Source organism: Pleurodeles waltl, chromosome 4_2 (assembly GCF_031143425.1).
Source record: "Pleurodeles waltl isolate 20211129_DDA chromosome 4_2, aPleWal1.hap1.20221129, whole genome shotgun sequence".
NCBI lineage: Eukaryota > Metazoa > Chordata > Amphibia > Caudata > Salamandridae > Pleurodeles > Pleurodeles waltl.
The window spans coordinates 129,282,891-129,298,071 of record NC_090443.1 but is presented as its reverse complement, the minus strand read 5'-3'; the positions used below and the strand labels follow the sequence as shown (position 1 = coordinate 129,298,071).

The 15,181-nt window shown below is 48.3% G+C and overlaps 1 protein-coding gene across 1 annotated transcript in view; it reads left to right on the top strand.

The window, feature by feature from the left end:
* The window catches only part of ITGB7 (integrin subunit beta 7), a 786,164-nt gene that overhangs the window by 695,929 nt on the left and 75,054 nt on the right, over positions 1 to 15,181 (top strand). The gene's annotated exons all lie outside the window — the stretch shown is intronic.

The following is a 15,181-nucleotide window of genomic DNA, read 5'->3' as shown; positions in this document are numbered from 1 at the left end:
TCAAGTACTTTCCTTTACATGAGAATCAGAAAAACATTCTGACTAAATTTTAAACCAGTCATATAAATCCTGTTTTGAGAATGTATACTAGGACCATACAATATTGCATCTAGAAACTCTGGCCTTCTGTGTACTCTTAAAATGTTTCAACACAAATTGCGCACATTGCAGATATATATATATATATATATATATATATATATAGTAAACACCATAAAAGGATTGTGCACCATGAGTAATACAATATGGATTCAGGAAACAAATCACATAACTTGTCAACTCGAATATTACATAATAAATATCTTAGAAAAGTGGCATACAATATACAACATGAATTAAACTCAAGGAGAGAATTGTGCGTCTTGCCGATTCGAGTGTCACCATTTAAAATACAAAGAAATGGTAGCACGCAATGAATATCAAAGTCAAATCATCATTAATCGAATCGCGCGTCTTGCCGATTCGTAAAACACGATGTAAATGTCAAGAAATAACAGCTCACAATAAATAACAAGATCAAAGTACAATGAAACGAATCGCGCTTCTTTTGCTAATTCTTAAGCCACCATGTAAATGTCAAGAAATGGTAGCGCGCAATAAACAACAAAGTTAAATCCTCATGAAATGAGTTGCGCGTCTTGCCAATTCGTAAAACGTCATGTAAATGTCAAGAAATAGTAGCGCACAATGGACAACAATGTTTAAACACCATAAAACGAACGAATGTCAAGAAATGGTAGCACGCAATGAATAACAAAGTCAAACCTTTATGAAACAAATCGCGCGTCTTGCCTATTTGTAAACTACCATATAAATGTCAAGAAATGATAGCGCGCAAGTAATCTGTTACTCATTTAAGAATGAAACCAAGAATATGAAAATTCTCAATAACGGTGTCGGAATAGTCCAACCACCGTCTTAACGCCTGGAACAATGATCACCAATGAAGGATGAAGGGCAGAAGACTGGAAGATCCAAATAGGCCGCCGGGACAGGAGCTCAGAAAGAAGTTGCTGCTCTGCACCGGGACCTCAGAATAGTGATCACTGGGAGTTGGGCTGGCTCTCTTTTATAGAGTCTTGGCCCTGCCCAGAACCACGCCCAGGCATGTTGCAGGCAAAGTCTCTGGAGGGCCCTGGAAAGGGACCACACCCTAACACACTCAGAAAACCTGCAGCAATACATTGCAAAGGAACAGTATTTGTAAGCATATTAAAAATAAGTTTTCAGGATTGAAGTCTGCAATGCAAAAGGTTAAACCAGAACATATCAGCACAATGCATAAATTACGTTGTTTTGAGAGTGCTGGGTTTTTGCATTTTTGTCGCCAATAGAGCGCGTACTGCTCTGGTGTTGAAATTCGGTGTGCAGCCTTTGCTGCCAAGTGCAGGATCTGAGGCGGATGCAGTGACAGGGAGGTCAAGCAAAAGAAATAAAAAACATTTAATAAAACATTGTTAACAATCTCCAAAAAAGCCAACACCCGGGCTGCACCCTCAATCGGTCACAGCCACGTACTGCCGCCAATGATATGGTAATTACTACAAAGTCTATCCGATGATGGGAGTGGTCCAAGTTAGTCACTATAGAATCCCACAATTTGGGTCCACGCGGATGAATAGTAGAGAAATCTATCCTCGCATTAGAGTTTTGCCATTAACCTTTTGATCCCCTCACCCTCCACCCCAGCTGACCCGCATGCAATAGAGCAATCAAGAAAAAGGATACATATTTGACAATCGGTCTGAAATAGGTCTACAGTCATTGGAGTGATCTGAGGGCCACCCTGGAACTCCTCTGGTAGTACGATCACCTGTGTAGTGTCTCGGATTGACCCACTGTCATAGTCAGTTTCTCAGCCCTCCAGACCGGACAAGGAGGATTGTTGCACTACAGCCAATACCTCTGCTCTACCCAGGGTTGCCTGTACTTTCTAGGGTTTGCCACGGATGTTACTGGTGGAACGCCATCGTTTCTTTGGGTTTTCCATTCTCCCCCACGATGAGATGGGAAGAGAGTTGGTGGTCTTTCCTAGCTTTGAGCCAGGACCACTCCTTGGTTGTCATGAAGAACAGCGTCTCGCTGCCGGAGATGACTCTCAATTCCGCTGGAAATAACAGAGCGTATCTGACGATACACAGCTTATCCAGCAAGATGGTAACAGTGCTAATGTTTATAATCCAGGGGCCACAAGCAAAAGCCAGCTGCAATATATTGTCCCGGTCTCTAAAGTTGAAGAGTATTGCCACCACAGGATGTGGTGGTGTTCCTGGTGAGGAGGGACGGCCTGGCACCCTGTATGCTCTCTCAGTTGAAAATAACTTAGAGACCTATCCTCCTAACACCTCTGTCAGTAATGTTTCTAGAAACAAGTCCATACTTGGGCCTTCTGCATCCTTAGGGAGACCCACCCCCTTATGTTATTCATCCGTGAGCAGCCTTCTGCGTCATCTGCCCTAGCTCTCAAGAGTGACGCTACTTTTCAGAGTGTCTCGATCTGCTGTTGGTGATCCGTCATAGGGGACGAATTGTCACCAGATCTCTTTCTATATCCTGCATCCTGTCATTTGGCTTCTTGTGATCCTCCCTTAAGAACTCAACATCGATCATCAGAGAGTCTAGTTTGAGTTTCAAGGTGCATTTAAGTCTATTTACCATTTCCAAAAGTTCTGAAAATTTCTTTGTGTGGTTCTGCAATAAGTGCTCCACTGTTGCTTGCTGCACAGAAGGCCCATGTTCCGTGGTGGCACGCATGTGTGATCCATCTCTGCCTTTCCCAACTTTACGATGGCCATCATGGAGTGAAACTGGACAGTTAGTGTCACTGAGGGAAGGCAGAGAGAGCACGATGCTCGAGCTGCAAGGAGTACATGCGTAAGGGAATACCAGCAGTGGTAACAGATGGGCAGTAATCCAGTTCAACAGGTTCATTTGCTGTGTTAAGTAGCACCTCTGTGTACGGTAGCCCTCCATCACTGTCCCAAGAGGACAATAAGTCATCAGACGTCGTCGCCAGAAGGTCCAGTAAATTATGTACTGAGGAGCCCTTTCACCCATAATTGCAGAACTTGCTTTAGGATGTGATTCGCACAACTGGTGTCTCTATGGGAGGACAGGCTCCAGGAGAGTTGGTCTTAGACAATTAACTGTGGGCACAGAGTTAGAAAGCAGCCTGGTGGTTGTTCATGTGCACAGTAATCCTGGCATGTGAGTAGCAGAGACCTCCACCCAGTAAAGCTTTCATGCGGGGTGCTCATAAGCACCTCCATTGTGGAGAAAGTAACCTTTGCAGGGCAGGACTAGAGCATCACTGGAGACTGATCCCCTTCAGGAATGGTGGCAGAGAGATCAAACTGCTGTGCTTTTTTAACTCCTGTCTGGGCTGTAGGCAGTTGCTCAGTTCACAGTTTGGTCGAGGGAAGGGCTCACCTAGGGGACAGCGAGCAGTACCTTGTGGGAAGCGTTGTTAAGACGATGCATCTCCCCTGGGAGAAGTGCCTTGTGACCGCGGGTCCTATACATTATTGGGTGCCCCCGCCAAGTGCCACTAGCCAACCTTCACGCAGGAGCCTCCTCCTTGGCTCTGATTGTACCACAATCGCCGATGCAGAGCCACGGCAGAGCAGTGCGAAACACTCACGGGCCCATTATAAGTTGCTGGAATGGGTGCATCCCAGCCCCTTCGAACACGTGGGTTGTGGTCCTCGGCCCACATTGTCCAACGGCGGCCGCAAGAGTCCCTGGGTGCTTTCTGCTGCCCCTACTCTGGCAGGATCTGAAGGTGTTCTAAGGCCCTGTGTTCTGGCCGCTGGGAGCCTGTGAAATGAGCTCATGGTCTGTGGAATGAAAAGCGGATGCATAGGCCACGGCGCCTCTGCAGCAGGCACCAGTATCGCTTACTGGTGGCATCAAGAGCGTTCAGGGCGAACACAGTCATGTTCTGCAGGGAAGGCGCAGTCACCAGCGTCTAGAATCGGGGGTGTCCGGGGAAGACGGTGACTGGATGAGATGGAGCGGCGTGTCAGCACTCACAATTAGGCGCCAGTCCTGACCGCCATCTTGGGCATGCCCCCCTGCACCGCCTTGCATTACTCCAGATTTACCAGGCGACCTTGAGTTGCTTGGTAAATCTAACTTAGGTATTGTTTTACCCTTGTGACACCATGTAAGATATGCTGTGCCGCTACCAGGCAATAGGTACTATTGAATCAAAGCTGCGTAATTTAATGGAATATCCAGTTTCTGTGAATTTACAGGAATAATCTATTACGTGTTGAATGTGTTAACCACCAAGTGAAATGCCTATGGAATATATTGCTACATTATTACTTAATGCTGACCGGAAGGATTTGGTAGAGAAATTGTAATACTTTTAACTGCTGATAGAGCGATTTTATACTTTGATTTTAGCAATCAGGATAATTTTGAAGATTATAGGGTTTATATGATTTAATTAAACCAATAATAAACTATTATTAGAATAAATAAAACCTAAACTGAAAAACTAAAGAACACAATCTAAATCAAATGTTTGAAAGAGAAAAATATTGAATTAGAGATCTAAAAGTTAAAGGATGTAAAAGAAATAAAAATTACATTAAGTAAAATTAAGCAACCCAAATATCATATAAAAGTGCTAAACTAAGTTTCATAATTGCTAGTTAAAACGGAGTTTCATAATTGATAGGTAATTAATCTAACTCAACATTCGGTTAGATAATTAGAGTTAGAGTGATTTGAGAATGTTTGAAGCACTTCATCCATTGGACTCTAGGCAGCAGGCTTGCCTGAAATCAGAGCTTGAAAGATTCAGTCACAGAGCCTGTGTTTTCCCATCATTTCTGGTCTTCTAAATGGAGGCACAGTGAAATGTGACAATGCCATTTTTGAAGGTCTAATCCCGATGGCACTTGGAAGTACCAAGAATAATCAAACTTCAAAATGTTCAGAGTTTAACAAATTGTCTTATTTACAATTATAATCTTCTTCCTTGTCTGAGTATACCTCTAATAATTCCTGATCATTGAAAGTCGATCCAACAAGGGGATCAAAACAGACAACTCTTTTAAAGCTTCAGACCTTCTTGGTAGAGCGTTCATCATCGGAGAACACCACAGCCGCTTTTTCAGAAGCCTTAAAGAACAGAATTGTAAGAGGCACTGTGGGAATGGAAGAAGCAGGATCAGCAGCCATAGTCCCAGACATCTTTCTTGGGTCCTGCTGACATAGGTGAAGGTAGCATTAGTCTCATGAGCAACAAACCCAATGAAGATCCTGGAGTAGAGTTGTAGATAATCCAAAGCTAACGTATCTAAGCAGAGAAAGCAAGAGCTGCTAGCAATTTCATAAATGAACTACTGAAAGTAAAGAACTGTACAAGCACACAAGGCATTCCCCAGGTTTCTTGTTTGACAAAAGATCAAGGGCCAGATGTATGAAAGCATTTTGCATTCGCAAATGGTGCGAATGCCTGTTTGTGAATGCAAAATGCCAGTTCAGAATGTATGAAATACATTCTGAACGCAATTTTAAGGAATCGCTAAAATAGCGATTCCTTAAAATTGCTACCCTGTTTAGAGAGTTGCAAATTGCGACTCTCTAAATTAGAAATCACAAATAAGGATTCCTTATTTGCGATTTCTTAGAACATGTATGAAGCAATTCCTAAATGCGATTTTGACATTTAGGAATCGCTAATTACCACCAGTTGAACTTGGTGGTAACCATGTGCAAAATTAAAAAATGCATTTAAAAATGCATTTTTAAATTGTACATGTAAAGCACACATGCCCTTTTGGCATGTGTGCACCTTACATGTTCCCCCCAAATTTTTTGGGGTGCAGCAGAGTGGGCCTTAGCCCCCCAGCACCCTGGGGTTTTGCATTTCCAAAATTGCGATTTCTGGTTCAGAAATCGCAATTTTGGAAATGCAAAAAATTTGCAGGTATGGGCCAACAGGCCCATAGCTGCGAATGGGGCCGGTATCGCAGTTTGCGATTCGGTAATAGCATTTGAGATTTTTAAGAAATTGCTATTACCGAATCGCAAATGTGATACATGACACTTTGCGAGTCGGAAATAGTGATTTCTTAAAAATCGCTATTTCTGAGTCGCAAAGGGCCGTGATGATACATCTGGCCCCAAATGTTTTCATATCTGTTGGTCCAAGCATTGGTTCACCTGTTAAGGATGAACTTCCTCCAGTAGAGCCGTGGAGTCAGCAGAAGGGTCTGAGTGGGTCTCATGGCTCTTTTGAGTGCTATTTAGGATAGTGCCATTCTCGACTATCTAACTTACGAAGGGTGGAGAAAAAACAGTGTCTTGTGTTTTTTGTATTTATGTTAATGAAAACGGCGCAATGACTCATTCCTGTGAGTTGAGCAACTCCATAAAGGAGGTATACAGCTTTAGGAGGAGTCTGGTTTTCATCCTTCCTGTTTGTCAAAAGCCAGAAACAGCTTTGCCCCTTACCCTCAACAGACTATGGGCCAGAGGCACATTGTTGCCAAGGATGATCAGTACTTCGGTCTTTTCAGTGTTGAGCTTCAGACGGTTGGCCTTCTTCCAGTGGGTGATATTCTTCATGCATTTATGGAAGTTGGTCTTCGTAGTGGTGGGGTCAGCAGAGAGCGATAGGATAAGCTGGGTATCGTCGGCATAGAATATGATGTTCAGATCGCGTGTTATGTAAATGTCGGCTAAAGGTGTCATGTAGGTGTTGAAGTGTGTGGGATGAACCTTGAGGATGCTGCAGATGGTACTCTTGGGTTCGGAGGTGAAGGGAGGTAGATGGATTCTCTGCGTTTGTCCCATGATGAACAATGTGATCCATCTGAGTGCGTGTCCCTGGATCCAGATCTGGGATAGTCTCTTTATGCGTGTATGGTGAGATACTGTGTTGAACACTGCAGAGAGGTTGAGAAGAATCAGGGCAGTCAATTCTCCCTTGTCAAGTAGGGTGAGGATGGCATTGGTGGCAGTAATCAAAGTGGTCTTGGTGCTGTGGTTGGTGCTGAAACCAGACGGGGAGGCGTCAAACAGGTTGTTTCTCTCCAGGTGTTCTGTGGGCTCCTGGTTGATGGCCTTCTTCAGGACCATGGTGGGGAAAGGCAGCAGTGCAATGGGGCGGGAGTACTGGAGTTTGCTCGGGTCAGTGGAGAGTTTCTTGAGGATAGGTATGACTTCTGTGTGTTTTCATGCTTTTGGGAAGGGTGGCTGTGTTGCTGGAAGTGTTGAAGGTGGTGGTGGGTTGGAGGCTGATATCCTTACTTCCTAGGTTATGAGGCAGTGGGGGCAGGGGTCCATGGGTGCTCCTGAGTTGATGGAGTTCCCGATGGCTCTGTGTGGTGAGCTGTTCCCATGCAGTGAGTAGCTGGTCGGGGAGGAATTAATTGGAGTGAGGAGGCTGTGGAGATTGGGTGGCTGAAGATCAAAGGTACTGTAGATGGTGACTATCTTGTTGTGGAAGTGGTTCGCTAGAGCATCGCAGAGTTCCTGTGAATGAGGGATTGAGTTCTCGTTGGCCCCTGGGTGGAGGAACTCTCTGACGATGCTGAAGAGCTCCTTGGTGCGTTTGGCGCTTGCCTTGATGTGGTCTGCTGGGGTGACCTTGTTTGTGATTTTGAGACATTGGTGCTTTTCTTGAGGACTGACCTGAAGGTGGTTCGGTCTGTAGTGTCTCTGCTGGTGTGCCTTCTTCTCTTCAATTGCTTGCAGCTGTGTTACATTGTCCTGAGTTCTGGTGTGTACCAGCTGGCTTGTCTGGTGGATCTGCAGGTCTTGGCTGGTTTGATGGGGGTGGCTATCGGCGACACTGGTGATTCAGGTGTTGAAGTTCCGGACCGCTTGTTCAAAGTTGGTTGCGGGGGGTGGGGTGGAGGATCTGGGTGGTGTTGAGGGTGTCCATCCATTGAGTTTGTGTCACTTTGTTCTAGCTACGGGAGGAGATGTTGTGGGGGGGTGGCAGTGCCGGTGATCCTGCAATGGTGAAGTGAACGATGGAGTGGACGGTCCACATGATTTCTGTGGCATGTAACCAGCTGGGTGAGGCCTTTGTGTTTGAGGAGGTTGGCGGAGTTAGTGTCTGTGACGTCGTGCAGGTGGAAGTTGAGGTCCCAGAGGAAGATGTAGTACTTGGACTAGATGGCAAGTGGGACGATGAAGTCTGTGATGGCATCCCATAGGCCAGTGTAGGGTCCGGGGGGTCTGTAGGTGAGGGTGCATTTGATGGTTGTTTTGTCGTCAGTGTGGAGTTGGAAATTGAGGTGTTCTATGAACGGTGTGGTGTCGTCTTCGGTGGGGGTGCATCAGATAGTCTCTTTTAGGATGATGGAGATGCCTCCCCTGCGTTTGTTGATTTGGTCCAGTTGTGTCAACTTGTAGCCTTTGGGCATTGGGGTGTGATGTCTGGGGCAGAGGACGGGTTGAGCCATGCCTCTGTGATGAAGATCACGTTGGGGCTGAGGGTGGAGATGGTGTCCTAGACTTCAGTGGCATGGTTGCGGAGAGCTCGGGCATTGAGCAGGAGGCATCAGAGTGGTTCCAGGCTGTCTTGGTTGGCGAGGTGCTGAGGGTTGCTGTGAGAGTGAATAGTCCAGAGTTGCAAGTGAAGAGACAGCAATGGCAGGTGAACGGTCCTGCTGTGGAGTGTGAAGGAATGAGGAATCATTTCCTCCATAGCTATTGCCCAGGGTAGGCAGTCTAGACTTGTGGAGGATGGAATAACCGCTGAAATTAAGACCCTAGAACAACTGTATAAGGTAAACCCTACTCGGAGGCAAAAGCAACAGCTAGCTATCCTGAGGGGGCAACCGCAGGCCCATAGAACCAATAAAGCTGAACTGTCACTGTTGGCTCTTAAGCATTGCCATTACGAAGAAGGCAACAAACTGGGTGTGCTTTTGACCCACAGGCTGCGTCATGAACAGGTACATTCCTGTATAGCTAGCTGTTGCCAGATGGAGGGTGGGCAATAAAAGAACGTGATAAGTGGCATACATTTCACACCTGCGATCAAACCCTATACAGTCAGGTGTAACCTCCCAAGCACACATTGATTCTTACCTGGCCGAGTGCGAAAGGGCCCCGCTCCTCCCTGGCCAATACTCTAGAAGATATCTGACTAACTCTTAAGGCTCTCCTGTTGGGCAAATCGCCCGGGCCAGCTGGACTACCTGTTAACTTTTATAGGGTCTTTCTTCCTGAAATAGGAGATCACATACTGCAGCTGTTTCATTCTTTTACAGCTACCTGAGGCCTTACCCTGACCATGGCGGAGGCCAAAATCTCATTAATACCCAAACCTGGTGAAGTCCAAGCCCCATGCACATCATACCGCCACATCCCCCTCCTTAACATAGATGCCAAAATCTTTACTAAAATTCTTTCCTCTAGACTGGAACACTTCCTCCCGTCACTAACTGATTCTGATCAGGTTGGATTTATCTGAAACCGCCAGGGTGCAGACATCGTGCGCAGAATAGCGCAAATGGTGGAGAAGGCCCAGCGTCACTACATACGGGCACGCCTTTTGTCACTTGATGCAGAAAAGGCATTTGACAGGGTCGACTTGACCTTTCTCTATTCGGTCCTCCGGAAAATAGGTCTAGGCCCCACAATGGCTAGTCGATTCATGGCCTCCTATGCTGCGCCAACAGCAATGATATAGGTTATTGGCCCCGTCATGGACCCCATTGCCTTAAGAAGAGGAACCAGACAGGGTTGCTCTCTGGACCCCCTGCTTTTTGCATTGGTAGTAGAGCCCCTGGCAATAACTATACTCCAAACTCAGACTATCACAGGAATACCCTTCGGAGGCCATATGCACAAGGTCAGCCTGTTTTTGGAAGACCTGCTGCGTACCCTGGCTTGCCATGATTTCTCGCTCCCCTCAGTGATGACATTTCTACACGCATTAGAAGTAGTTTCTGGTTTGAAAGTCAGCATGGCAAAATCCAGCATCTTAAAAGTGACCATCCCAGCCACAGACGTGCCCAAGTTGCAACAGCTACCACCTTTCACCTGGTCTTCTATGCTTAAATATCTAGGACTCACCCTCCCACATTGACCACCTGATCAGCAGCCAATTGGTCGCCCCTATGTCGTGTGCTCACCGAGGACCTTAGACGGTTGAAGCACTTGTATATCTCTTGGCTGGGCAGGATTAATGTCAAAATCAATGTTCTCCCTCGGGTCCTGTACCTCTTCCAAACCCTACACACCCCACTGCCCAAAAATGACATACAATTCCAGCGCAAGTTGAGGTTGTTTATCTGGGGAGTGAAGAAGCCTTGAATCTCCACTACACTCTTGATGCAACGTAGAGATAGAGGAGGACTGGCATGCCCCAGTCTTTCAAAGTACTATGGGACAGCACAAATGCGCTTTATATCCGCTTGGGTGGTGCATAAAAGTGAAGCCCCTTGGTTTCCCTTGGATAGGGCAGTAGCCTGCAGGCCCCTGTGGGACCTAGCCTGGATCCTTAATCATTCGTGCCCCAGTAGTGAGTATGCAACAACTTCGACTAAAACAATACTTGAAATCTGGGACAAGCTGCCAACTACACGCAGGCTGACCACCTTTCTCTCTCCGAACACCCTGATATCCCGAAACCCAGATTTTCCTCCTGCATTGTCCCCTCAAGCCTTCATGGCATGGAACAATAAAGACTTTCGGACACTAAGGGATCTTTTTCAGTGAAAAACTTTATAGACATTTGAGCATTGTTGAGAGGAATATGGCCTCCAGGATACGGCCCAGCTAAAGTATCTACAACTACGTCACTGGCCGTCCACCCTACGACTTACCCTGTGATCATACACCCCTACACCACCCATTTGAGATGCTGGTTCGGACCTATAGCGGGACAAAAGCACTTACCTCCAACACATATCACACACTTTAGCACCCCACAAACATGACTACATACTCCTACCAATCCCAATGGAGTAGAGGTGTGGCAGCCGATATCACCCCTAAACAATGGGACACCTTGTGGCCGATACCCCTAAAACATACTGTAGCCTCTCTCTGCGGGGAAACAGCTTATTAACTCATGTACTGATGGTATTATACTTATTCTTGCTTATCAACCATCTTCCTGGGTACCTCCCTGCTTTGCTGGAGATGCACACACGATGTGGGAGACTATGGCCCTCATTACAACCCTGGCGGTCGGTGATAAAGCAGTGGTAATACCGCCAACAGGCCGGCGGTAAAAAAAAATGGAATTATAACCATGGTGGAAACCGCCCACACAGACAGCCACTTTGACACACTTACCGCCTCGGCGGTAGCAACAAGCACCATGGCGGTAATTGCCAACATAGAACACAAAAAGAGAGTTATGGGAGTAATACCATCCCACACATACTCCCAAGAAAAATCTACATATCCATAAGCCACTGAAAGTGTGGGGTAGTAAACGGTGAGGGTGAGACTGGATCAGTGTACCCTCAGTTAGTGATACCAGTTAGGTGTGGGTTAGTACTGTGGGAAGTGTATATTGAGTGTCTCTGTAAGGGTGACCGTATCATACAAAGGGGAGTTCCTTTTACAGACTAGGTGGTCTCACACACATAATAGTGTCATGCTTCATCATTTGACCACCTAGCCCCACCCAGGTAAGATGGTACTACCTGGGCGGACTCAACCTCTTTGTCAAAGGAACAAGAGGGAGTGCTGAAATAAATCTTACTGGATAAATATCAGGGATCCAGATAGGGTGAGAATAAAATTACCATACATGTCACCTATTTCTATTGATTACATTTAATAAAGGTGCATGCAGGTAAGGTTAAAAAGTGGGAGAGAGACTAATTAGAGTGCTTATGTCTCTTAGAGTCTAAAAATAAGGACCAACATGTTTCTGCCCTCTCTATGTGCTGGAAGGTCAGGGGCATTCGTCAGGGTCTAGGATCCCCAGAGCACAGCTGCTAATGGGTGTGCTCGCTAAGTGAAATAAAAGGAGGTATGAGGGCCTACCTGAACAGTTGGTTCATTATTCAGGGTAGGTCTGTAAGAAAGATTAATACACTGAAGATTATAATAAGGCAAAAAAATGGTGGCACACCACAGCACACAACACAGCAAACAAGGTGGTGAACAACAAAGCTGAAATAGAAACACTCGCAATCACATGCAGTGGTTACTTAACCCAGGGAGAAAGGCGATTAGCCTCTGGTCCGGGTAATGCCGGGGGGGGGTTTCCCTTGTAGACACACTCTTAGGGGGAGGGGTGGAGTGGAAGGAGAAGGAAAGGGGAAACAACAAAGGCAAGAAGAGTTAGATAAAGACAAAAGAGGAAGGAAGATAGAAAAAAGAAAAAAGAAAAGCTGGGACAAGCCCAGCTGTATCGAGTTATTGGCCCCATTAGTGATGTTCAGTGGGGGTTACCACAGAATGAGGGGGGAGGGAGGGGTAAACCTCCAGCCAGAAGGCATAGAAAAACCAAGATGCAGGCAAGGCCTGAATGAAGACTTACCACTCCAAAGGGAATAACCGGTAGGAGTACCTACATGTCGGTGCCCAGCTGCTCTGCTGTTGAGCTGAAGGAGGGCCCGGTATTTAAGGCAGTTGGTAAAATGGAAAACATAATGCATGCTGTGCCAGCGGTGTCCGGCGTAAAGAGAACGTTTATAGCGCTCCCGGAAGCTCGTCAAGACATGGTGTGCCTCAGTGCCAAATGGTAAGGAGGGTCGCGCTGGAGTGACGCGCCACTGTAAGAAAGGCATGTTAAGGTAAATCCCGGAGTTGCCGGGAGGGCTGAGGTGTGGGCGCTACACCCGCGTCCCAGATAGTGGTACACGGGGAGGGCGAACAGCCAGGCGGAATACATTGTAAAGCTCACTCTATTATGACAGGCCTATCCGCCACCTTTTCCCAGGACGGTACCAACGACATCAAAAGCACGGCGGAAACAGAACACAAAAGGCAAAGGACTCACCTCTGGAGACTCAAGGAGGAACCACGACGCCATGGAACCCGAGTTGCACATATTTCCCATGATTGTATACCTCCTCATTCACTACAAACATCAACGCTGGCGAAGACAACCACGGAGAGTACTGCCGCCTAGCACACAAGGGAGGGGGAGGAGAAAGAGAGTGACACACACACGCAACACCCCCAACACCATACACACAAACAGATGTAGTAACATTACATATACACCCCGTATCCCTCAGGAATAATGCAAGGAAAAAAGGAATTGATTAAAGTGAGAATAATAAGATACAATAGTAGAAATTTGTGATTCAAAATCAAAACAGTATACACATATATACAAATGTAGGGACACTGCCCAGTCCTCAATGTCTGTGGGCCACAGGGCCACATCACATAAGCCAAGGCCCCACTTGACTCTTGCAACAACACGGAGAGGACACTGCAGGGGCATCAGGTCAAAAACACACAGGCACCTTAGGGGGACGGGGAATGGGGGGGGGCACCTCAGCTGGAAGATGGTACAACACCATTGATCCTGGAGGGGGCTGCATGCCCATCACTCTGTCCTGGGGATCGCAAGGCCGCAGTATATCAAGTGGGTGGTTTGCCCACTGCTTGGTCCTGGGGAGTGCAAAGCCACAGTCTCTCAAGTCGGTGGTTTGCCCACTGCTTGGTCCTGGGGAGTGCAAAGCCACAGTCTCTCAAGTGGGTAGTTTGCCCACTGCTTGGTCCTTGGGAGTGCAAAGCCAGTCTCTCCAGTGGGTGGTTTGCCCACTACTTGGTCATGGGGAGTACAAGGCCACAGTCTCTCTAGTGGGTGGCTTCTTCCACTGGTTCTGGAGGGGGCCTTGTGCCCTGTGTGCGTCATCCTGGCAAGGAGGGGGTGAGTGGATGGCTTCTCCACTGGTTCTGGAGGGGGCCTTGTGCCCTGTGTGCTTCACCCTGGCAAGGAGAGGGTGAGTGGATGGCTTCTTCCACTGGTTCTGGAGGGGGCCTTGTGCCCTGTGTGCTTCATCCTGGCAAGGAGGGGGTGAGTGGATGGCTTCTTCCACTGGTTCTGGAGGGGGCCTTGTGCCCTGTGTGCTTCATCCTGGCAAGGAGGGGGTGAGTGGATGGCTTCTTCCACTGGTTTTGCAGGGGCCTTGTGCCCTGTGTGCTTCATTCTGGCAAGGAGGGGGTGAGTGGATGGATTCTCCACTGGTTCTGGAGGGGGCATTGTGCCCTGTGATGCAGATCTTGGGGAGTGCAAGGTCACAGTCTCTCACCTGGGTGTCAGACCCACAGGTTTTGCAGGGTCCAGGACACACTACAGCCCATGGAGGAAGGACTACACACTGCCCGCTGGCGGTGACAGCTGCTCAGTGGTGGCAGTGGCGGTGCTGGTGTGGGGGCTGGCAGTGGTGGGGGGAGGCACCAGCCTATCCCCTGCAGCCTCGCAGGCAGCTCACTGGGGCTGCTGCTGCTGGCAGTGGTACTGGTGGCGGTGCTGGTGGCAGTGCAGGCAGTGGTGGGGGGAAGCTCCAGCCCTTCCCCTGCAGCCTCAGACGGCTGCCCACTGGGGCTGCTGCTGCTGGCAGTGTTGCTGGTGTCGGGGCTGGCAGTTGGGGGGAGGCTCCAGCCCATCCCTTGCAGCCTCGGGCGGCTGCCCACTGGGGCTGCTGCTGGTGGCGGTGCAGGCAGTGGTGGGGGGAGGCTCCAGTCCTTCCCCTGCAGCCTTGGGCAGCTGCCCACTGGGGCTGCTGCTGGCAGTGGTGCTGGTGGCAGGGATGCTAGTAGTGGGGGTAGACTCCAGCCCTTCCCCTGCAGCCTCGGATGGCTGAACCACCATGGTTGGTGGTGGGGGCTCAGACTCAGTCCCAGTACCAGGCCTCCTGTCCGTCCTGCCTGCAGGCCCTTTGCCCTTCCCCTTGGCAGCTGGTGGTGCCTCCATGTCCTTCCCCTTGACAGCTGGTGATGCCTCCTTGCCCATCACCTTGGCAGCTGGTGGTGCCTCCTTGTCCTTCCCCTTGGTAGCTGGTGCAGGCACACTGTCGGTGCTGATGGTTGGTTCCCTGGAACCTCCCCCACCTGCAGTAGCTGCCGACACTACTGTGGCCGTGGACTGGGCAGCTGAGGTGCCAGCCTGGGTTCAGACCACCTTGGCCCGATGTGAAGGACGGGGGAAGGGTAGAGAAGAGGTCAACGGCAGAGAGGAAAAGCTTCTTAGGGACACTGGGGCTGAAGGTTTGGGAGTGTA